This window comes from Epinephelus fuscoguttatus, linkage group LG10 (genome assembly GCF_011397635.1).
Source record: "Epinephelus fuscoguttatus linkage group LG10, E.fuscoguttatus.final_Chr_v1".
Classification (NCBI taxonomy): Eukaryota; Metazoa; Chordata; class Actinopteri; order Perciformes; family Serranidae; genus Epinephelus; species Epinephelus fuscoguttatus.
Genome location: NC_064761.1, coordinates 4796486 through 4820820, shown reverse-complemented (window position 1 = coordinate 4820820; position 24335 = coordinate 4796486). Strand labels below are relative to the sequence as shown.

At 40.4% G+C, this 24335-nt stretch overlaps 1 protein-coding gene across 1 annotated transcript in view; it reads right to left on the bottom strand.

Annotated features, from left to right (window-relative positions):
* The window catches only part of LOC125895872 (inactive N-acetylated-alpha-linked acidic dipeptidase-like protein 2), a 791425-nt gene extending 782748 nt beyond the window's left edge, over positions 1-8677 (bottom strand). Inside the window, exon 1 of the mRNA XM_049588047.1 lies at positions 8361-8677. The gene's annotated coding sequence lies outside the window, so the exon portion shown is untranslated. The remainder of the gene's footprint in view (positions 1-8360) is intronic.
* Between the last annotated feature and the right edge of the window lie 15658 nt (positions 8678-24335).

Sequence of the window (24335 nt, the reverse complement as noted above, 5' to 3'; positions counted from 1 at the left end):
ATGGCAATCTAATAACTGAGATGCTGCATTTTAGATTTCTGACACAACTGTAAAGCTTAATTTTTTATTGTAAATGTCAAAATGTAATTTCCTGTCTTCATTCAGTCCTCCAAGAGGCTTTGTGGATTCAGGATTCATTTGCACTGAGCTGTTTAGGATTTAGTGAGACTTCATGCGAAGGCGACCTACTGTATATGTGCAGCTACCTTGTCATGAAGCTACACACAAATCCACAGTATTCAAACTGATTCTCAGGAAAAGCTGCTAGCCTTAAAGTGCATATGATGTAAGCTGGGCTCTGTTAGTGGAAGGCCTTTCTCTCTGTGTCTTTCCCTTCAGACTCCCCACAATATATTTTGTCTCTCTCTCTACCTGCATCTTAATCTCACTCTTGCACTTTCTCAAGCTTCAGTGTCACATCACAAAACTCCCAGCAACCTCAGCTGGTGACATGGGGGCTCCCTGGAGACATTGGCTGTGGACACATACTAATAAAAATGTATCTAACACCCAGGCTAGGAACAAATGAAATGAATAGATGGTTAAAAAAGAGAGTGAATCAGACTACAGTTGTATAAGTGTAGGTCACAGTCAAAATACGAAAAGAATCCTTTGCATCATTGTCAGGCATGTCTTATTAAGTGGTGGAGAAAGTATTCAGATCCTTAACTTAAGCTAAAATTGGAATAATGCAATATAAAGCCACTGTATGTCACTTCTCTAGCATTAAATGCATTTACTGAAATTTCATTTAAAAGGAATCTCTTACACAAGCGGGTCTACAATTCAGTTTACAGGTTATGGGGACTGCATCTCACAGGGGATGTTCCTAACAACTAAGGGTTCATTTATGCTCAACATTTGATGTGTATACAATTGATAGGATTTGCTGAGTACTCTGTCCAAACTTTGTATTTTGTCTGTATTTGTGCAGATTTTCTGGAAGTTTATGGATATGGATGAAACAAAGTAGTACCACCGGAAATCACGGGGCAGTGTAGTGTAGTCCGAGCGAGACACAACAAAGATGCTTAAAAAATGGCAGAGTGGAACATACTGGTAATTAGGATTGAAAACAACCATTGATCTGGATCAATATATTGATTCCATTGTCAATGATCCAATATCATCAATGCAAAGTGGAACCATCGATCCATATTATCATTTTTAGGTTACTCCTTTATTTTGAAATTCTGTGTCACCTTCAAACAGCAGCAGGCAGATGACCAGCAGCCGAGAGAAAGATGAGGAGGATAAAAAGATTAACTCAAAAATAAATCATTCATTCATTCATTCATTCATCTTCTAACCACTTCATCCTCTTGAGGTTCGCGGGGGGGCTGGAGCCTATCCCAGCTACATCGGGCGAGAGGCAGGGTACACCCTGGACAGGTCGCCAGACTATCGCAGGGCTGACACATAGAGACAGACAACCATTCACACTCACATTCACACCTACGGACAATTTAGAGTCACCAATTAACCTGTCCCCAGTCTGCATGTCTTTGGACTGTGGGAGGAAGCCGGAGTGCCCGGAGAGAACCCACGCTGACACGGGGAGAACATGCAAACTCCACACAGAAGGGCTCCCAAGCCCGGGATCGAACCGGCAACCCTCTTGCTGTGAGGCGAGAGTGCTAACCACCACACCACCGTGCCGCCCAAAAATAAATCAGCAGTGTGGAAATATTTTTGAATATGGAAAAAATAGGGGTCAACAGACAAAACATATGCCGTATGTGAACAATGCCGTTAAGAGATAAAACAGGACGTACCCGCACCCCGTTAATTTCATACTACTGCAACATTAGCTGCTCTGTTTCAGTGTTAGGCTGAAAAAAAAAACATGCATGCAGGCTGAAATTCAACAAGCTGTTCTGTTGGGAGATATAGTGACCTAAACAAACAGTGAGTAATAAAAATAATAATAATACATTTATCTGTTAAGCATTGTTAAGAAGTGGAAAAAAGTCTGCTAGCTGCTAGGCTAATTTATGCAATCTAAACATTTTTAGTTTAAGCTAATAATGAATGGGTCACTAGCAAGAAAACAATTGTTTTGTTCATGAACCTTGACAGTTAATACTGAGCTGAATTTGATACTTTTGTTACTTTTGTTTGAGCTGAATTTGATACTTTTGACTATATATGTTATAATATAGTGATGTTGCACATCAAATTAAACAGCAGAACCTGGGCTACAAGGCTGTAAAAACCCTTTTTACATGCCCCAAACACAGCTCAAACAACAACTAAATAAACAACAAATCCAACTCCATACAGCACCAATATCCCGACCCACTTGGTATTAGGGATGTCACGATTACTTGATTTCACTATTAACCGCGATTTTAAACGCCAACGGTTAATTTTTCGTAAAGATTCCTCAACACCGTCACTCTCCAAAGATTATGCCGGAACTCGCATGGAACGAAAACAAAGTTACACAAGCGGCGTCTCCGAGTGATGAAGTATGGATGAAGAAGTCGGCTTTCCAGTTTGTAAAACATGCCACAAAAAAGTCGCAGCCGAAGGATCAAATACGAGCAACATGATACAACACTGTGGGACAACCACCCGGCTTTACATGCACAAGTAAAGGTAAATGCACAATAACTGGGTTAAAATACGTCAATCTCAATTTATCTAATGTAACACTGAATTAAAAATTATATGTTAGCGTGTCATTTGCAATTAATGGCGTATTGGTATGATACGAGTTGGGCTTTACAGTGCAACGTGACAAGCTAAGGCACGTCTCAAAAACTTTTTGGATGGATAGTTTTGCAGTTTGTGTGCACACAGTGTGAGGTTGTAATGGTTTTGGGTCCGTGTAGCTCTTATGAGTGAGACGACAGGCAGAAACTCACGTCCACACGAGAACACGTCCAGATGTCACGAGTGCGGGATTTCACAAATGCTCGTTGTTTATTTTTACATCAACTTAAAAACACTCCAAGCTTACCAAGCCCGGTTGTACAGCTACTACATTTCATACATGAACATAATAGTCGCCACATGTACTTAAAACCATCACTGTTGTGTTGAGAGATAAAAGAAAAAGCAGGAGCACATAAGTATACGTCCGGCCAGCGTTGGGTGCACTCAACAGACTCATAACAGGCGCTGCTGGATGGTGTTGCTGCTAGGCGACACAGTATACACCATGTTAAAGGCACATTTCATATATTCGACTGTTAGAAGTTCAAATCCCTTTTTTAGTCGTCAGACTGTTTCAGTGTCAGTGTGCAATGTGGAAGATATACGTAATGTCTTCTCAAGTAATGCTTCCTCCCATCTGTGTTGAGTAAATGTTGGACTTGTCCTTTCAGCACGATGTCTGTTTCATTTATTATTAACACTGCACGAGATATGCTCTCAATTTATTTGTGTAATTGTAATTTAAAGAGAACAAAGAGACATGCACATCCTAGAAAAAACTTAGACTGCTGGACCACAAAGAGGCATGTAGTAAAAGTAGAGTCCGCACACTACTTTTTGGTTACTTTTCTTTGTTGCTATATTATTTTTGTTATGTTGGCATGGAAATAAATGAAACTTAAAGATCTACAAGGAGTGTTCATATGATTTTACACATTTATAGTGTGAAATTAATTAATGCATAATAATCGTTATAATCGTAAAACCGTGATTATTTCTCTGACAATAATCGTACCAAGAAAATCTATAATCGTGACATCCCTATTCGGTATATTTCGAGCTCTAACTCAACCACGTTATGCAAAACACACGCCGTTCATCTCAAATGTAAGCTGAGACTCCGCTGTTTCCACACATATGCGCCAAAGCACCACTCACAGCAGCCGACACCGCCCCACAACGCGTTGCTGACTCCGATTGGCTTGGTGGGTATAGCGTCATTCTAGTGGCTCTAACAAATCAAACAAGGTATCAATCACTCAAATCGGCCAAGCCGTCACAGAGGTAAGGGCCTCCAAAGCTCAGAATAGAAACTCAGTTTCAAATGTAGGAGGTGTGTATTGGTCAGTTTGGAGTGGGAAATAGAGAAAAAAAACAAACGGAACAGACAGTTGTATGTGTATATCCTAAACATCAGTAGGGATTTACAGAAACAAAAAATGAAAGATACAGGATTGTACATGACAAAAATCACATGCAAACATGGTGCAATTTTGGAGAGCTCGCCTGAATTTTCTGTACTAAAACCTCTCTAATATTGTTCTGCTTCACTTTATCAGAATCAACCTTTGCAGAGTTAATATTCACATAATGTACTATGATTTGATAGAGGTTTAGAGCTGCAGCTGCATCATTCCAAAGGGATACTCATCCTGAAAATGCTTTTTTTTTTTTTAGGCGAACCTCAAAATGTTTTATTTGTGCTGTGTGCCATCTTCATTTACTCCTCACATATAACACATATACTGATATTTACACATCTTAACAAATCTCACAAGTGTTCCCTTTACCATGACACCAAAAGTATTCAAATAGAACTTGTGGTTGCAGAAACAAATTCATTTCATTATGGATATGCAATTTTCGAGCACAGGCTTATAAAATAAGCTTAGCTTTGAAAAGGTTAAATGATCTTGTTGTTAATTCATGTTTTATGGCTGTTGGGAGAAGTTTGCCTTCAGGGCTTCAAGTCAGATAGCTCTGACGTTACAGGAAAAAGATGACGGTTTTGGTTAAAGTGAAAATATTTCTTCCAGAAGGAGCTCTCTGACAGAAAGCCCTCCAGGATAACTTATTCCATGTGCTCTTTTATGTGTGTTAGTGAAGTCAGTTCAAAGTTAACTTCTCTGCACATAATATTTAGGCATTGTTTTTTATCTTTATATAACCAAAAGTTATAGAGAAAGGATTGACAGCTTCTTCTGTGAAGGACTGTGTTAAATGTTTATATAATATTGTCTTAAATTAATCACAGGCCCTTGAATCACATTGAATTAAAATGGGTATTGTGGTAGACTGTGTAAAATTAGCAAATATCGTGTTGTCCAAAGAATCAATACATACCGTATCGCAGTGAAACTGGTGATTGTCACCCTTGCTGGTAATATAGTGAAGAGAATGGTCCATCCCCATGTTGTGATGTATTTAACAGCCTCACAGACCACCGACAGGACGGAACAGGCAACATGCTGTGTGTCCCTTGCAGCCCCATACCACAACACTCTACTCCAGTGAGACACACTGGGAGGCAGCTACGCAAAGCTAGCGAGTTGCTCATTAGTTGGTAACGCCTCCAATAACCTACAGGTCTGGTGTTTGGAGCCATGTTGGTTTCACTATGAATTATGAGGGTGTTGGCTAGAGAGAGTAGTGGATAAAAATGCACCGAGCCAAAGAATGAGCCGCCACACAAGCACAGACTCAGTTTTGCAGCTAACCCAAAAGCACACTAACACGACCTCTATGCCTAAACGCAAGCCGCAGCACAGCTACACAGTGTTCCTAGTGGCTAAGCTAGCAGCACACACGCTCCTGACCAACAAACTAATGCCGCCTTGAGTCAGACTCTTGTTAGCAGCTAACCCAGAAGAACACACAGTCTGTGGTTGCACAGCACACACACACACCCTTAACCAGGGAATGAGACCCACTGTGCGCCAACAGGCTCAGCTAACATTAGTACAAAGTACACACCCACAGCAGAGAGCAGGAACTGTTGGCTGGGCGATATGACCTCAAATCAATATCATGATTAATTGGACATTTTGATTAAAAACAGATTATTTTGTTTTTGTTTTTTGCCCTCATAGTTCAGTGACAAGGTTTGTAAAGTATAAATGCTCAACTATTAAAGCTGGGATATTTTTCTAATGAGAGAGTGCATATCTTTGTGATTTTAAAATAACTAGAGGAAACACAATTTTCCTGAATCTTATAATATCTCGTATTGTGTAGCCTTTGTAAATGCTTGTGTTACTGAGAGCTGCTTTGTGGCGGCACTTGTCGCTGGAGGCTTGTCAGTCTCTTTCATTTTTGAGCCATGCACTGTTCTTATTCAGAAACATGATTGTGCTCCAAGTGCTGAAACAGACTGGTGGCATTACCTTTGGTCACTGAAATGGTTTTCCCACAGTGTCAACATTTCTTTCTGTTTGGTGTCGTCTTCACAAATGTCAAAATGCATCCAATCGACGGACACAGTATTTCTCTTTGGTACGAGCTGGTTAATCTCCAGCAAGTATTTTCTAATATGTATAATGTGTTTAGAAAGAAATCACTGATTTTACTTGACCCAGACTTATTAACTTATTAAGCCCATATCAGTAAGACCTTAAATCCTGCTTTGTGAAAAAAAAAAAAGCCCAAATTACATTAGTTTTTTAAGATATATATTTTTTCAAAAAAGGGACATTTCTCTGTTAGTTCAGAAACAGAATGGGTTATTTGTTTATAACTTCAATGTTATATTTAATATTTTGTATGGAGCTGTTTTCTTTTATATGCTGCTAAGAAGACACTCCAGAAGATAGGTCACTCAGGAATAGCTCCATCATTGTTAAAAGTCAAAAAAGATCATACTTTATGATGTCAGTTTAAATAAATCATTAGAACAACATAAAACAAAATAAAAATTTAAAATATTAAAAATAAAAGGATTTTTTTTTCTTGCTGTATTGAAAATGTACTGAACTGAACCGTTAATTTGTGTACCATACTGATAGGTACCATAAAAATTTAGTAGCCTGGGCTATTATTTGCATAAATAACTCTCAACAGGCCTATATTTGGGACAGGACATTAATTCCTTTCACACCAAACTGTTGCTCAGCAAAGATCATTCAATAAATAAATAAAGTTGTTTATTTGAACCAGTATGAATATTACTTGTATAAAAATTAGGTGTTGAATAACATTTCAATTATGTGTTACGTTATGACACTTGTTTCACCGCACCCGAGGATAATGGCACCCGGCATAACACAATACCACTTTATTCTGTTAAAACAATATTAATAACTTGGAATAATGTTTATGAAAAAAAAAAACCAAAACGTTTGATTCTTTTGATCAGTGGACCCTTACAGACTAAAGGAATATAAACAACTCACCAGGTAATCAAAGAAAAGACACGTATTCAGACTTTATGACAACTAAGGAGGAAGGGAGTCACCACCTTTTGTCATGCCTGTAAAACTGAATGACTTGGGGTCTTCTCCAGTGCTCATGGCTTCAAGTAAAATTAAATCAACCAAAGAATTACATCCAAAGAACTTCTTTAAAAATGAACTGCTTGGCAACCAGACCAGGCGTCTGAGACAGGCCTTTGCTGTCAAAATGTGTAGCTACACCAGGCTAGTAAAAGGGACTGAGCGCAGACCAGGCTTTTAATTGAAGTAGAATAATCTAGAATAGCATATCATGTTTTTATTTGATCACATTTATTGTGTATTCTGAATCTGCAAAATAGTTACCTTTGTGAATTAAATAAAACATTATTTGAAAAGCGGTAAAATAAAAGTATAAAATAGCATTCAGTATTGCAAGTACCTTAAAATTTGACCTACTAAGTACAGTTCATGAGTAGATTGTAGCTGCATTCTATCACCCTCACCATTCTCACAACAATTGCTTTTGCTGCTCATTTCTATTGAGTTGGTCCTCTGTGCTCCTTTCATTTAGATAGGTGACTAATATTTTAGATTATAAAAACAGTCTCTCTACCTTCTTCCTCCATCTCTCTCTCTCAGACACTCACAGAGAGATGCAGTGCTACCTGATGCCTGCAGCCACAACACCTGTTAAATACCAACCCCCAGCACTGTGTGTACGTGTGTGTACATACTACCCCTGACACATGCAGAACACAGTAAGACAAAACCACAGCAGGTAGGCAACTTGTACTGCTGGTCCCTTTACTCTCCCTCTGGCCCTCTGTTTGAGAATGTTACTGAGGAGGATCCTCTAGAGGACAGGATACAAATACATGCAGCACACGGTGACTGTGCTGGCCTGGTAAGGTGTGTTGCATGGTAACCGGTGCACCTACACACTCATTATCAGCCCCCATTGGCTGGTCAGGGAGCAAATGAAACTGAGCTGCAATAACTGTGAAACTTGGTTGCTGTCCCTTCTTTCTCTTTTGCCTTCCACCATCACACTCGCACTGCATTATGGGTAGATTTTGATGTCAAACATGACAGCAGGTTGTTTACTGGACTCAAACTCAAAGCAGCAAATGCTTGTGTAAAGTGATTAACCTGAATGACTCTTTAAAGGACCAGCAGCTTGTAAACACAGCCAGTGATGGATGAAAGGAAGAAATTAATTATGTCAGTTTAGGAAAAACAAGCACATACATACACAGTCACACACCGGCCTCAAGTGCTTGAGCCGTTAGCAAACTGAATCTATACATTTACCTTGCAAAGCTGAGCTGGTTGAGTGCCCCAGTGGTTGCCTCGGTCTGTGTCTCAAAGAGGGGGCAGCAGAGGATAAAGGCCGCTCTAATAGCTTTTATTCTATGCTGCTGCTGCCTGTGTTTCTCCAGCTAATACACTGGAGCAGACAGAGAGAGCTGCCTGCTTGTTTACCTGACACCCTCCCTGCCTACAAAACACACTGCTTGGTTACACGTATGACTGTTTAACTACACCATTCTGACTGCTCACCTGTCTACAGTAACTGCCTGCCTGTCCTCAGTGCTCACCTTTACACCTGTTAGTCTGCCCTGGCTGTGTTTTAGTAGCACTGTCTGCCTGCATGAATGCTAGCTTCTCTGTCTCTCTCTCTCTGTGTACTGACATTAGCATAGCCCTTCCTCCTCTCTAACCTGCACTCATCTAACCTGTTTCGCAGTGTGTTGCCTTTGTGTGTGTGGGTGTATTTGTGTGTTTGTGACTGGCACTGGTCTTCTGCTGTAATTCACAGTGGTTAGTTTTTACACACTGTTACCACACACACACACACACACACACACACACACACACAGAGCTAATACTCGGCTCCCTGTCGCCACGCTATTGTAAGCACATGTTTATTCATTGAGGAAATGAATTAAAATGCCATTGTGCTCTCAGTTAATGTGTGACTGAGTATGCCATTGTGAAAATATATTCTTTTGGATTAATACTTGTTTACGTTTTTGTTTTCAAGTCAACCATTATAATTGTCAGAAAAGCCTTCTGGAACTTTGGAAAAGACATCATAAGCATGCGAGAGGTTTAAGATATGCATATACAGTACCGTATGTCCTTCCTCTGCTTTGTTACTAATATCATGCTGGATATGTAGAAAAGTAGGGGGTGTAATGGAAGGGAAATATGTTGAATTATTTTCAAAAGGGATTTTGGCAACGCATAATGTGATGTTTATGCATATTGTAAGGCTGATATTTTAAATGTCAAAAAGCTCATAATGCAAAAATCAGTTCATAATGTAAGACAACCATAAGTGAATATTGTAACAGTTTTGTACATGATGTACTAAGTTATTACATTAGAAGAGAATTATAAAAGCATAAACTAAGAAAAAACTAGAATTACCACCCCACAGCTGTATGCCTCTGTGCACCAGTCAAGTTTATCTTAAAGTTTACATGCATGTCTGTGCCCTCTCCCCTGGCAGCACAGATCTATACAATCAGAACAGTTTCAAGATTACTTTCCCCAATTCAGTATCTGACCAAATGTCTCCCCTTCTGTACCTGAGTTATGATGTTGAGTAATGGCCAGAAAAGTGTTTTTGCAGCAACATTATGATGTTACAGTGAGGCTGACCTTTGGGACATAAAATGTCATCGCTCCATTACTGTATTCTAAGAGACAACTGTGTGAAGTTTTGTCATAATTAGCATATGATTTTTTTGTGTTATGGCCAAAAACATATTTTGTGAGGTCACACTAACCTTGACCTTTAACCTTGGACCACAAAATTCTTTTTCTTCTTTCAGTTTATTCTTCAGTCCAAATTTAAAGATTGAGACAGACAAGGTCATACTGACCTTGACCTTTGACCACCATTATCAAATCAGTTCAGCCTCAAACCCATGTGAATGTTTGTGCCATATTAAAAAAAAATCCTCTAAGCTGTTTTTGAGGTATGCCATTCTCGAGAATAAGATGGACGCAAGGTCACAGTGACCATGACCTTTGACCATTAAAATCTAATCAATTCATCCAAACTAACTTTATTCAAACTATAACATGTTCAGAGGTTGTGTGTTGAAGTTAATGATTCATGGCTTAGAATGAGTGTTTTATATGCCATTCTGTCTGCTTTGCTTTTTTTTTTTTTTTAAATAGCAAGCCATAACCTTGTGTAAGTACCAGAAAGAAGATGCTCTGGAGGGGGAAGAGGAAAAAGCAGCGCTGCTCTTGGTGTGAACCGCTCTTTCACACCCAGTGTGGGCATACAAAGTCTCCTGTGTCCTGGACCAACAAGGCCAGGACTGAATAAAGGCAGACTCCTGCATGCCAACACTGGGTGTGTGAAGATGACCGACATGGAGAGCCAAGCTTACCCAAGCCTAAGTTGCCATGTGGGCTCAAGAACACCCAAAAGTGCCCAAGGGCTCCAAGAAGTTCGACCGAGGAGAAGAGAAGGACCAGCTGAGCAAGCTGCCTCGTGGGACAGCACCAGGAGCGGTTCACACCAAGGAGCAGTGCTGCTTTTTCCTCTTCCCCCTCCAGAGCATCTTCTCTCTGGTCTGCTACAACTCAGGTGAAACAACATAATTTTCCTGTGCTGAGGTTTGATGCATAGTTTAATAAGTATGGTAGGGAGCATTAGATAAAACTAGGATTTCCCCTAAGTTTTCAGATGTTTCCTTTTTTGCTTCCCATGCCGCTCAGCTGTTGAATGGTGCTTTTCACAGGTCCATATTGAAGTTTCCTCTGATAATTATCTCACCATTGCTCATTGCTTCATCTGGTTCACTCTGGTCATTCATTCATTCATTAGCATCGCTGTATTCATTTCACTCCACTCATAGTCGCATTTACTCAATGTCTTGTCTGTTGTTAGTTGTATTGCGTCTTGGTCTTCTGTGTCAGTAGTTCAGAATAAATGTTTGTCTATAAAGTCGTTGTCTTGGTTTTCTGTAGGATTTCATTCACTCACTTTACGGGTGCAAAGATCCTGGCTATCTGAGCTCTATTTGAATTGACAATTGATCAGGGCTCGACAGTGCGAGCGTTTCACTCGCATTTGCGACTAAAAATAGGTGTGTGCGAATTGTAAAAAATATTTAGGGGCACATGTGCGCATAAAAAAACAGCCGAAGCAGCCTATATTTTTGTCAATAAAAAAATATGATAATCTAACCGCAAATGTTGGAGGAACTCCAGCCGCCTTCCCTTTTCCCTCTTCCCTCTTCCCCCTTCCCCGTGTGACACAGTTATGGGCGGTTTTCCAAGCCACTGTCGGCACAATGAATAAGTCCCACTGTCGGCAGCGTGGAAATAGCCTAAGTCAAAGTGTGGAGGAGATGGACCGGGTTAAGCGGTGGATCTCCGGGGAAGCCTGCTCCGTTCTCCCCGTAGTTCAAATAATTTCAACTCGGGCGGAAAATCAGAGGCCAAGGGTAGCTGTGCTGCTTTGTCAGGCACTGCTGCCCTCTCCATAGACAAACAATGGGACAGCCAGCGCAAAGCGGTTTTACAGCTGATCATGTGTAAAGGCATTTAGGGACCGTTCGCCATGGTACCGCTGCTGGGCAGGGTGGAAATAAAGCCCTTTTCACACAGAGCGCGCAAAGTGCAGATCTCCGCCAACGAACCCATTCATTGTGTATGTGCTACCGGTGCGCAAGAGCGCACCGCTCTGCCGCTGAGCTGAGCGGCACGCGAGAGGGGCGCATGTCGTGGCGTCTGAGCGCCGCCAGCCTGCGCTCGAATTGAATTTTTTTTTTATTTCACCGCAACGCACTGTGACGACACCTTGGCGCCACGCGTCCAATAGCAGAGAAGAGCCTGAAGTAGACCCGGAAGCAGTCACCATGGAGCTGTAGCTCCTGAACGAGCCTGTACTCCCCCAGATCCTGTCCTCTGCACCCTACCCCACGGTGGGCGCAGCAAAAGCTCTGTGTGAAAGAGGCTTAAGTCCTGCAGAGTTTCAGAGGACCTGGAGAATGTTTTAGGATAGTAATAACATTATATAAGATAATCATATTGCAAAGATAATATATATAAGATAATAACATTAAAGACAAAATTAAATTGCAATACTTTTTCAAAACTTGATGATTTTACCTTTCTGTACATTTTGTATACAAATTCATTAAATAACTTTGCTTGTAAATGTCTATTTGCATCATGTTTATTACGGAAAACACATTATTTGATCAATTTACATTGTGCCCCTAAAGTTCTTTGTGCGCTCCTTACTTTTTCAACTTAGGAGCACATGTGCTCCTTGGGAAAAAGGTTAGCGTCAAGCCCTGTTGATAATTAATAATTTCCCCAAAGTTCGTTAAACATGCTTGTCTGATCAACAAGAGGTGTGGTTTTATTAGTCTGACTATGAAATTATATCGCTGGACAAATAATTAAAGTGGTTATGTTTAATAATTCTTATTAACATCATTTTTTCCTAATATTGAGCTAATGAAACCCTACAGTATTCATGGTGAAAAACACCTGAATAAACTGTTTATAATCAAACAAATCTTACATATGAAATGGTGGAGAATGCAAACCCTAAATGAATCATATCAATCAAACTTTTCATACAAAATGGTGGAGAATGTCGGCGAGCATTTATTTAATAAATGCTGCCACAGAACAAATTATAAATTATGTAACAATCAATATTTCCTATACTGCGGCACTAAAACACGACGGTACATATGATACCATAATGTTGGAGTACCTCAGGTACCACTACTGTGGGATAAGTTCAAAGTCCATGCACTATCCAATAACGGCGCGCGCTGGCCACCTGGCACTCGATATGCCACTGCAGTGGTTTGTTTTCCACAGAGCTCTACGGTGCGAGCATTTTACTCACATTTGAGACTAAAAATAGTTTTGTGCGAGCAAAAGAAATCATTCAGGAGCATGCTGTGCGAACTACAGATTTCAACCAGCAGCAGAAACTAATCCTGCCGGTTGTGGGTTGAACGGGGGTCACAGACAGGAATACGGCTTACCGGCGACGGAGAAGTCCAGCTCCAGATTCAATAAGTCTTCGGTGGTGTCATGACTGCCCAAAAGTACCTGAACAGCCAAGCCGTAGCAGCACACAGGTATGTGATGTGTCAGAAGAGAAACGAGCCATTCGCATTTCTCTCGTTGTGGCAGGTAACGCTCCACAAACCTCACTGCACTTTAGGGACTGTTCTTTACTTATGAAGGGACTGTTCTTTACTTGTCAGGGGAGGAGGGTGGCTGGTTGATTTTTATTTTATTTATTTATTTTATTTTGATCCCCCTATGTTAATCACTTATTGATGCTGTTTTTGAAGCATGAATACATCAATAAGTAATTTCTTCTATTGAAATATCATTGATGTATTATAAAAAAGTGATTTATCTTTTTATAAATGACAAAAGGCACATCTGCCTCATTTTTGCTGTCATGATACTACTCAGAACCGTGATACTTTCACTGGTATTGTACCATGGGTCCCAATTTTGGTACTGTGACAACACTACTACATAGTAGTGTCTACTTGATTTGTATCTGTACTTTTCAGACTAATATGACAGGTATTTTTTTTGTTTTTTGATAGCGTATATTGCACTAGTAGTTTAACACTGTCTTGGAATTTAATAAATATTGACAACCCTTACAGCTGCATAGTTGTTTTCAGGATGGGATTTTTCCTGTTAACAGGATTTTCCTGCTTTTCTGACCTCCTTTTCTGACCTTATTACCTCAAGTTGTCTTTTGGGACATACATGCATACACACGTACATATCATACTTGCCTGTAGAGAGGAATTTATTACAGCCTCATATAAAATCAACAATAATGATAATAATATCGGAATAGTATCGGTATCTGCAGATATCTAAATTCAGGTATCGGATCAGATCGGAAGTGAAAAAATGTGGATCGGTGCATCCCTAATCTCAATTCAGTTTTCAGTGTGGCCTTTTTATCAGTATAACCTAGAGCTTACAAACATGACACACTTGCTGGACATGCACGCACCTACTCAGTGTGATATTTCTATTTGGCAGAATTTGGGGAAATAGTAATTCTAACTTGTCTGATTATGAAAGATTGACAATTTTAAGAAACAAATTTTAATGGAGAGACAAATCTCATCATCAGTGGAAGTGCTTGTGTAAAAATTCCCATTATTTACTGTAACACTAAGTGTTCCACAGCAGGGAGCAAGCAGTGTCAGTCAGGCTGAGGCATGTTGGCAATCTAAACTTGAGAGACTGGAATATTCAGGATTGTCTTTAAAAGTACAAGATGCACACATGAGCCTGCTACAGCAAGATCTCAGAGATAGCATTGGATGCTGTCACTAAGAAATATTAGCGAAAAAAAGAATTTAGAAAATTGTTGGGGGTTTTTTTTCATTCTATTTTTCATTCTTAACACCTTCCTACTCTGCCCCAGTTTGTCTGTGGAGGCACAGGCACCTGTGGTCAGGCATTGACTGATGATGGGAAATCATCAGTCAATTAAAGGGCCAGTGTGTAATATTTGGCATGGTTTATTGTCAAATCTGAATCTGAATATTCTACCCATTAATATGTTTATCTAAGTGTATAATCGCTATAAAATAAAATTTGTTTGGTTTTAGTAGCCTTATAATTATGCTTATATATATATATATATATACATATATATGTGTGTATATATATATATATATATATATATATATATATATATGTATACATACATATATATATATATATATATGTATACATACATATATATATATATATATATACATATATATATATATATATATATATATATATATATATATATATATATATACACCTCATTCAATGCGTTTTCTTTATTTTCATGACTATTTACATTGTAGATTCTCACTGAAGGCATCAAAACTATGAATGAACATATGTGGAGTTATGTACTTAACAAAAAAGGTGAAATAACTGAAAACATGTTTTATATTCTAGTTTCTTCAAAATAGCCACCCTTTGCTCTGATTACTGCTTTGCACACTCTTGGCATTCTCTCCATGAGCTTCAAGAGGTAGTCACCTGAAATGGTTTTCCAACAGTCTTGAAGGAGTTCCCAGAGGTGTTTAGCACTTGTTGGCCCCTTTTGCCTTCACTCTGCGGTCCAGTTCACCCCAAACCATCTCGATTGGGTTCAGGTCCGGTGACTGTGGAGGCCAGGTCATCTGCCGCAGCACTCTCCTTCTTGGTCAAATAGCCCTTACACAGCCTGGAGGTGTGTTTGGGGTCATTGTCCTGTTGAAAAATAAATGATCGTCCAACTAAACGCAAACCGGATGGGATGGCATGTCGCTGCAGGATGCTGTGGTAGCCATGCTGGTTCAGTGTGCCTTCAATTTTGAATAAATCCCCAACAGTGTCACCAAAACACCCCCACACCATCACACCTCCTCCTCCATGCTTCACAGTGGGAACCAGGCATGTGGAATCCATCCGTTCACCTTTTCTGCGTCTCACAAAGACACGGCGGTTGGAACCAAAGATCTCAAATTTGGACTCATCAGACCAAAGCACAGATTTCCACTAGTCTAATGTCCATTCCTTGTGTTTCTTGGCCCAAACAAATCTCTTCTGCTTGTTGCCTCTCCTTAGCAGTGGTTTCCTAGCAGCTATTTGACCATGAAGGCCTGATTCGCGCAGTCTCCTCTTAACAGTTGTTCTAGAGATGGGTCTGCTGCTAGAACTCTGTGTGGCATTCATCTGGTCTCTGATCTGAGCTGCTGTTAACTTGCGATTTCTGAGGCTGGTGACTCGGATGAACTTATCCTCAGAAGCAGAGGTGACTCTTGGTCTTCCTTTCCTGGGTCGGTCCTCATGTGTGCCAGTTTCGTTGTAGCGCTTGATGGTTTTTGCGACTCCACTTGGGGACACATTTAAAGTTGCAATTTTCCGGACTGACTGACCTTCATTTCTTAAAGTAATGATGGCCACTCGTTTTCTTTAGTTAGCTGATTGGTTCTTGCCATAATATGAATTTTAACAGTTGTCCAATAGGGCTGTCGGCTGTGTATTAACCTGACTTCTGCACAACACAACTGATGGTCCCAACCCCATTGATAAAGCAAGAAATTCCACTAATTAACCCTGATAAGGCACACCTGTGAAGTGGAAACCATTTCAGGTGACCACCTCTTGAAGCTCATGGAGAGAATGCCAAGAGTGTGCAAAGCAGTAATCAGAGCAAAGGGTGGCTATTTTGAAGAAACTAGAATATAAAACATGTTTTCAGTTATTTCACCTTTTTTTGTTAAGTACATAACTCCACATGTGTTCATTCATAGTTTTGATGCCTTCAGTGAGAATCTACAATGTAAATAGTCATGAAAATAAAGAAAACGCATTAAATGAGAAGGTGTGTCCAAACTTTTGGCCTGTACTGTATATATATAGCAAGGGCCTTGCTTTAGAGAGGTCGCCATCTTGCGCCACCATGTATGTAAGGCAGCCCGAGCAGACAATCCAGCCAGCCAGAGAACGCGTTTCACGTGTATAAATAAACCAACGAAGACAGCGGAAGGAAGGAAGAAGGAGGAGGAAACAGCAGAGAGTGTTAGTAGTTCGTCAATGGAGAGTAGTGAAAAGTTTTTTTAGTTATAAAGTTTGCGAATGGACCACACTTACCACGCAACAGGAGAGAATGAACCCGAACCATCATCTGCGAGGAAAAGAAGACGTAACTTCACTCCTTGTGATGCACTCTCTGCGGCGCTTTTCCTCCTGATGATATATCTCCCCAACGATGGCAGCACCGAGTCCCATTCTGTGCAGCAGAATGGGAGCAGAGGATTTACCCTCTCTTCTCGCCCGCTCAGTGTACTCCGGCTCTCATCTGTATGCTCCGGCTCAAACAGGTACGGCTCTGGATCTGTGTCAGCTACAAGAAACTCTTCAAAATCGCATTCAAAGTCGTCCATTGCAGCTACTATAGTCCAGAGATATTGCTAGGCTAAATAAACAGCTGAACTCTGTTTACAGGCTACGCTGTCAGTCAGTGTGCGGGCTGGAGGTTGGTGGAGCAGAGAGGGGAGGGGGTCCTTGCTAGGTATTGTAAACGAGTATGTGTTTATTAAGTGTGTGTGTTACGCTAGAAGAGTCAGATTTTGGGACGGAGTCTTTTACCCCCTGGAGTGTTACCAGAGTTTTTGGAGTGCTCAAATAAACTGGCCTTTTTCCCGAATGCTACTCTGGTCTCCTGCTCGTGAGTGATCCATTACAATATCGTAACATGGTTTAGATTTCTAAATAAACATTCACCTCGTCGCTAGATAGACCTACTCCTAAAAACTCGTGTCTGCGCAAGGCTTTTTGTCCCTATGAGGCCACCGTCATTTACCCGACGGGAGGGGTGAGCAAGTGAGCCGTGCAATCTAGAATTTGACCACGATGTCACTGTTTTCAACCCATTTTACACACTGGCCCTTTAAACAATTGTATTTACAAATATATAGTTTTACAAAGGGCTGTTTTTGGAAACCAACCCATTCCCAAACCTATTGGAGCTAAAACAGTTGCAGAATGTCATTAGTTGACCTCCTTGACGTGGGGAAATGGACTGTTAGGTATGGAAAAAGCACTCAGTATTGGTACATTCTGAATTCGGCCCAACCAGCATTTTGCCACACAACCAAGGCAAAGAATTCAAAGGTACAGTCCAAAAGCTGATGGAATCTCTTGAGGTCAGAGTTATTCAGAGCTCTCCATTCCATCCCCTGAGCAAGGGTAAAGTTGAGAGAACCCATCTTGTACTACAGCGGAAGATCATGATCTGGTGATTTTCAAACAAGAAGGTGTTAACTGGTCAGCACATATACCAATGCTACAACTACTACAATACTTCTGAATCATCAATCAATCAATCAATCAATCAATTTTATTTATAAAGCCCAATATCACAAATCACAATTTGCCTCACAGGGCTTTACAGCATACGACATCCCTCTGTCCTTAAGATCCTCACAGCGGATAAGGAAAAACTCCCCAAAAAAAACCCTTTAACGGGGAAAAAAAAACGGTAGAAACCTCAGGAAGAGCAACTGAGGAGGGATCCCTCTTCCAGGACGGACAGACGTGCAATAGATGTCGTTCAGAACAGATCAGCATAATAAATTAACAGTAATCCATATGACACAATGAGACAGAGAGAGAGAGAGAGAGAGAGAGAGAGAGAGAGAGATGCAGGTAATGACAGTAGTTTACAACAACATTAATGAAAGTAATAATATTATAGTTATAGTTCTGGTTACTGCGGTACAATATGTTGAAAGTATGTATTAATACCTGGCAGTATACATGTGTGACAATAATCATATGTGTATAATAACAGAAGAAGTATGACTAATGACTAATGATGGCAGCAGCAGCAGGAGGCATCTGGCGGGACCACGGCAGCAGCACAACCACACACGTCACGCTGTCCAGGCACCGCTGTGATATGAGTTAATCTGAGAGACAGTGGAGCACAAAGGCTCCGGAGAAGAAACCGAGTTAGTGACATCCAGAATGGCCGGGTTAGCTGGATGCAGTAATAGGATACGAGATAGAGAGAGAGAGAGAGAGAGAGAAGGAGAGAAGGGGCCCGGTGTATTATAGAGGGGTCCTCCGGCAGACTAGGCCTAAGTCAGCCTAACTAAGGGCTGGTACAGGACAAGCCTGAGCCAGCCCTAACTATAAGCTTTATCAAAGAGGAAAGTCTTAAGTCTAGTCTTAAATGTGGAGACGGTGTCTGCCTCCCGGACCGTAACAGGAAGATGATTCCACAGGAGAGGAGCCTGATAGCTGAAGGCTCTGGCTCCTGATCTACTTTTGGAGACTTTAGGGACCACGAGTAACCCTGTGTTCTCAGAGCGCAGTGTTCTGGTGGGATAATATGGCACTATGAGCTCTCTAAGATATGACGGAGCTTGACCATTTAGAGTTTTATAAGTTAACAGTAGGATTTTAAATTCAATTCTGGATTTTACAGGGAGCCAGTGCAGAGAAGCTAAAACAGGAGAGATATGATCGCATTTCTTAGTTCCTGTTAGTACACGTGCTGCTGCATTCTGAATTAGCTGGAGAGTTTTTAAGGACTTACTAGAGCTACCTGATAATAGAGAGTTACAGTAATCCAGCCTTGAGGTAACAAAAGCGTGGACCAATTTTTCTGCATCTTTTCGGGTCAGGATAGGCCTAATTTTCGCAATATTACGCAGATGAAAAAATGCAGTCTGTGAGGTTTGCTTTAAATGAGAATTAAAAGACAAATCTTGATCAAATATTACTCCGAGGTTTCTTACGGTAGTGGGGGCCAGAGCAATGCCATCTAGAGAAACTATGTCATCAGATAAAGAGTCTCTGAGTTGTTTGGGGCCAAGAACAATAACTTCAGTTTTGTCTGAATTTAACATCAGGAAATTGGTGCTCATCCAAGTTTTTATGTCTTTAAGGCAATTATGGAGTTTAGTTAATTGATTGCTTTCTTCTGGCTTCATTGATAAATACAACTGAGTATCATCCATAACAATGGAAATTTATAGAGTGATTTCTAATGATGTTACCTAAAGGAAGCATATATAGAGTAAACAGGATTGGTCTGAGCACAGAACCTTGCGGAACTCCAAAACAAACTTTAGTACGTAAGGATGGTTCATTGCGAACGTCAACAAATTGAAAACGATCAGATAAATAAGATTTAAACCAGCTTAGTGCAGAACCTTTTAAGCCAATTAAGTGATCCAGTCTCTGCAGTAGAATTTGATGGTCAATTGTGTCAAACGCACTAAGATCTAATAAAACAAGTACAGAGACGAGTCCTTTGTCTGAAGCAATCAGAAGGTCATTTGTAATTTTAACTAGAGCTGTCTCGGTGCTATGATGCACTCTAAATCCTGACTGAAATTCCTCAAATAAATTATTATCCTGGAGAAAATCACACAGCTGGTCTGCGACTACTTTCTCAAGGATCTTTGACATAAAGGGATTGGATATTGGTCTATAATTGGCTAACACCTCTGGATCCAGGGTGGGCTTTTTTAGTAGAGGTTTAATTACAGCTATCTTAAAAGACTGTGGTACATAGCCTGTTAATAAGGATATATTGATCATATCTAATATATGAGTGTTAACTAAAGGAAAGACCTCCTTAAGTAGCCTTGTTGGGATGGGGCTTAAGAGACACGTTGATGATTTGGATGAAGAAATCACTGCAGTCAATTCTTGAAGAGAAATTGGGGAGAAGCAATCTAAATATATATTAGATTTTACAGCTGTGTTTGAGGTTAGATAGGTACTATCTGAGGGCAGGAGGTCGTGAATTTTGCCTCTAATAGTTAGAATTTTGTCATTAAAAAATCTCATAAAATCATTACTGCTAAGGGCTAAGGGAATACAAGGCTCAATAGAGCTTTGACTCTCAGTCAGCCTGGCTACAGTGCTGAAAAGAAACCTGGGGTTGTTCTTATTGTCTTCTATTAGAGCTGAGTAATAGTTTGCTCTGGCATTGCGGAGGCCCCTCTTATAAGTTTTGAGACTGTCTGTCCAGATTAAACGAGATTCTTCCAGTTTGGTTAATCGCCAATTCCTTTCAAATTTTCGCGATATTTGTTTTTAACTTACGGGTTTGACAGTTATACCAAGGAGCGAACTTTCTTTGCTTTTTTAACTTCTTTTTAAGAGAGTCGAGCGTTGTTCGTAGCGAGCCTACGGTGCTATCACCAAAATGATCAATTCGGGAGAGGTTAAAGTCGGCACGGGAAACCTCTGTTACTGAAGGTATTGGTATTGAATTTAACGACGAAGTAATCTTTTCCTTAAGTTTTGCGACAGCACTATCTGATAAACATCTAGTATAGTAACTGTTGCTGAGTGGCGTGTAATCGAGTAAAAAGAAATCAAAAGTAATCAGATAATGATCTGATAGTGAGGGATTCTTTGGAAAGACTTATAGGTTATCAATTTCAATTCCATACGTCAGAACTAGATCGAGGGTATGGTTAAAACAATGAGTGGGTTCATGTACACCCTGACTGAAGCCAATGGAGTCTAATAATGAGATAAACGCAGTAGCCAGGGAGTCATTATCAACGTCGACATGAATGTTAAAATCGCCTACAATAATAACTATCTGATTTAAGAACTAAACTGGATAAAAACTCTGAGAATTCAGATAAAAATTCAGAATACGGGCCAGGAGCATGGTACACTATAACAAATAAAAGTGGCTGCGAGGTTTTCCAGGTTGGATGTAAAAGACTAAGAGCAGGCTTTCAAATGAATTATAATCTAGTTTAGGTTTAGGACTGATTAACAGGCTAGAGTTAAAAATGGCTGCAACTCCCCCTCCTCGGCCGCTGCCTCGAGGAATGTGGGTATTATTATGACTGGGAGGAGTGGACTCATTTAGACTGACATTCATCTTGACACAGCCAGGTTTCAGTGAGACTGAGTAAATCAATATGATTATCTGATATTAATTAGTTTACTAACACTGCTTTAGACGATAGAGACCTGATATTCAACAGTCTGCATTTAATTCTCCTGTTTTGTCTTTCTGTCACAGAAGAGGTTTTAATTTTTATGAGGTTGTTATGCACAACTCCTCTTTGTTTAATTTTAGATTTAGATAATTTAGGCGGTCAGGGGACAGACACCGTTTGTATAAAACTATTAAAACTATGGCTGGGTAACTGAACTAGAAGCTCAGAGAGGCGTTTAGGACTGCGTCTCCGAGTCCTGGTCTCAACTCTGGGTTGTCAGGGATTTAAATTACTAATAAAGTTTGCCAGGTTCCTAGAAATGAGAGCAGCTCCATCCAAAGTGGGATGAATGCCGTCTCTCCTAATAAGACCAGGTTTTCCCCAGAAAGTTTGCCAATTATTAACAAAACCCACATCGTTTGCTGGACACCACCTGAACAGCCAGCGGTTAAATGATGACATGCGGCTAAACATGTCATCACTGGTCAGATTTGGGAGGGGTCCAGAGAAAACTACGGAGTCCGACATCGTTTTTGCATATTCACATACCGAAGCAATATTAATTTTAGTGACCTCCAATTGGCGTAACCGGGTGTCATTGCCGCCGACGTGAATAACAATCTTACTGAATCTACGTTTAGCTTTAGCCAGCAGCTTTAAATTTGATTCAATGCTCTGGCCCCAGGGATACATTTGACTATGGCCGCTGGTGTTGCTAACTTCACGTTTCTCAGAATAGAGCTGCCAATAACCAGAGTTTTATCCTCAGCGGGTGTGTCGCTGAGTGGGGAAAAGCGGTTGGAAACGTGAAGAGGCTGGTGGTGAGCCGTGGGTTTCGGCTTGGAGCTGTGCTTCTGGCGGACCGTGACCCAACCTCCCGGCTGAACGGGAGTTACCGGAGGACAGTTAGCAGAGGCTAAGGCTATGCTATGTGGCTCCGCACCGGCTACAGGGGACTGGCTAACTACCGCAGCTGCTGAATGGTTTTCCATGGTGCGGAGCCGCGCTTCTAATTCACTAAGCCTCGCCTCCAACGCAGCAAATAAGCTACACTTGTTACAATTACCACTGTCGCTAAAGGAGGCAGAGGCATAACTGAACATTTGACACACCGGGCAAGAAAGAGCAGGAGAAGGAGAAGCCATGGCTAAGCTAATGTAGCTAACAAGGCTAAGAGCGTGCAAACAACAGCTAAGAGATTAGCGAGAAAGTCGTAGAAAGGAGGAGAGCTATAGGTGCTTAAACAGAACCAGTGTGGGTTATGACTTGAAGTAGACGTAAAAGCAGCGTTAAAGCAACTGAGGTGAGAAAGCAGGCAAGTGGAATTCACCAGAGCAGTACAGAGACGCTGTCACAGAAAGACCGGAAATGACACAACTCGCTTACCGCAATACGTCAGCACGTCATGATATTCCAGGTATGAGAATATGCATGCAGCTTTCAGGCCAAGATTCCCGTTGGATGAGGGCATGGATTGATCTTAGACGCATATCCTTTGCATGGTTCCAGATACGTAGAAGACATATTTTGGAAAACAGTTTTCTTTCCTCTAAATACTCTATTCTGTAAAGGATTTGAAACAAGGCTTTAAACCTAGAATAGTAGCAGCAGTAATAGTAGTAGTAGTAAAAATGGTGGTAGTTGTAGTAGTGGTTGTTGTACAGTAACAAGCAGCTGCCATCCTTGTGACAATATTTTTTTTTAAAAAGTAGAAAGTAAGATATTTTTAATTAATTTAATATTTTATTTTAATTGTAATTGAACATGATTTGGTTGCTGAATAATATTAATAATTCTTGCACGTGGTCTGAATAAACTGTATAAACCAAGTGGATGAAGCCACCATGACCGTTTGGAAGCCTTGAGTCATCGCCATCTTGGTTAATTAAAAAATTAAAAAAAAATAATAATAATAATTAATTAATTAAAAAGTGCAACGCCATGGTAGCAACTTGTCAATCACAGAGTAGCCAGGCCCTAAAGCATATCCTGCGTTATTGTCTATTCTAATCTAAATGGGACCATAATTTACCAAATGAACATCATGCTGTCTTGAAACCATAAACTCACTGAGCAAATGTTTACTGAGGTGACAATTAAAGTGAGAAGTGGGGCCATTTTCTCACAGACATACATAGAAATTCTTTTTTTGCAACCAGTGGAGTCGCCCCCTGCTGGCTTTAAAAAAGAATGCAGGTATAAGGCACTAACGCATTGGCTCCACGTTTCAGACCTGGAGATAACCTCTTGCTCATATGCCATCTTGATCTCTTATGATGCATTTCAAAGGTTTAAGAAGTTTTAACCAAGGTCATGTTTTTAGTGTAACAACTTAACTTATGCTTGTTAATGTCAACCACATACGCAATCACTTAAAAACAGAGTGCTATGGCATGCTTCTTGACATCTTCATCTCATTTATTATATTGGATATTAAACATAAATGTACAGTTTTCAGCTAGATCACCAGTTTCCCTGATTACCCTGGCTTTTTTGAACACGCCAGTTTTCATCTGGCAGGGAATGCTGATGGACTAAAATAAGCCTCCTCCACATAGAGGACTACATTATGTTTAATTATAGTGTAATGTCATCAGGCGTTTAAATAGACACCTTTCACCTCAGTCTGCTGGTGCCTCTCTGATGGGGCTGAATAGGTTGGTATGGTTTTATGAATATAGCTAAGATTCATATCTATACCATAGAACCATTTTGTTTCCAGATTGGTAGTTATGATGCATGTCACATACAGTACATATATATGTTTTTTATT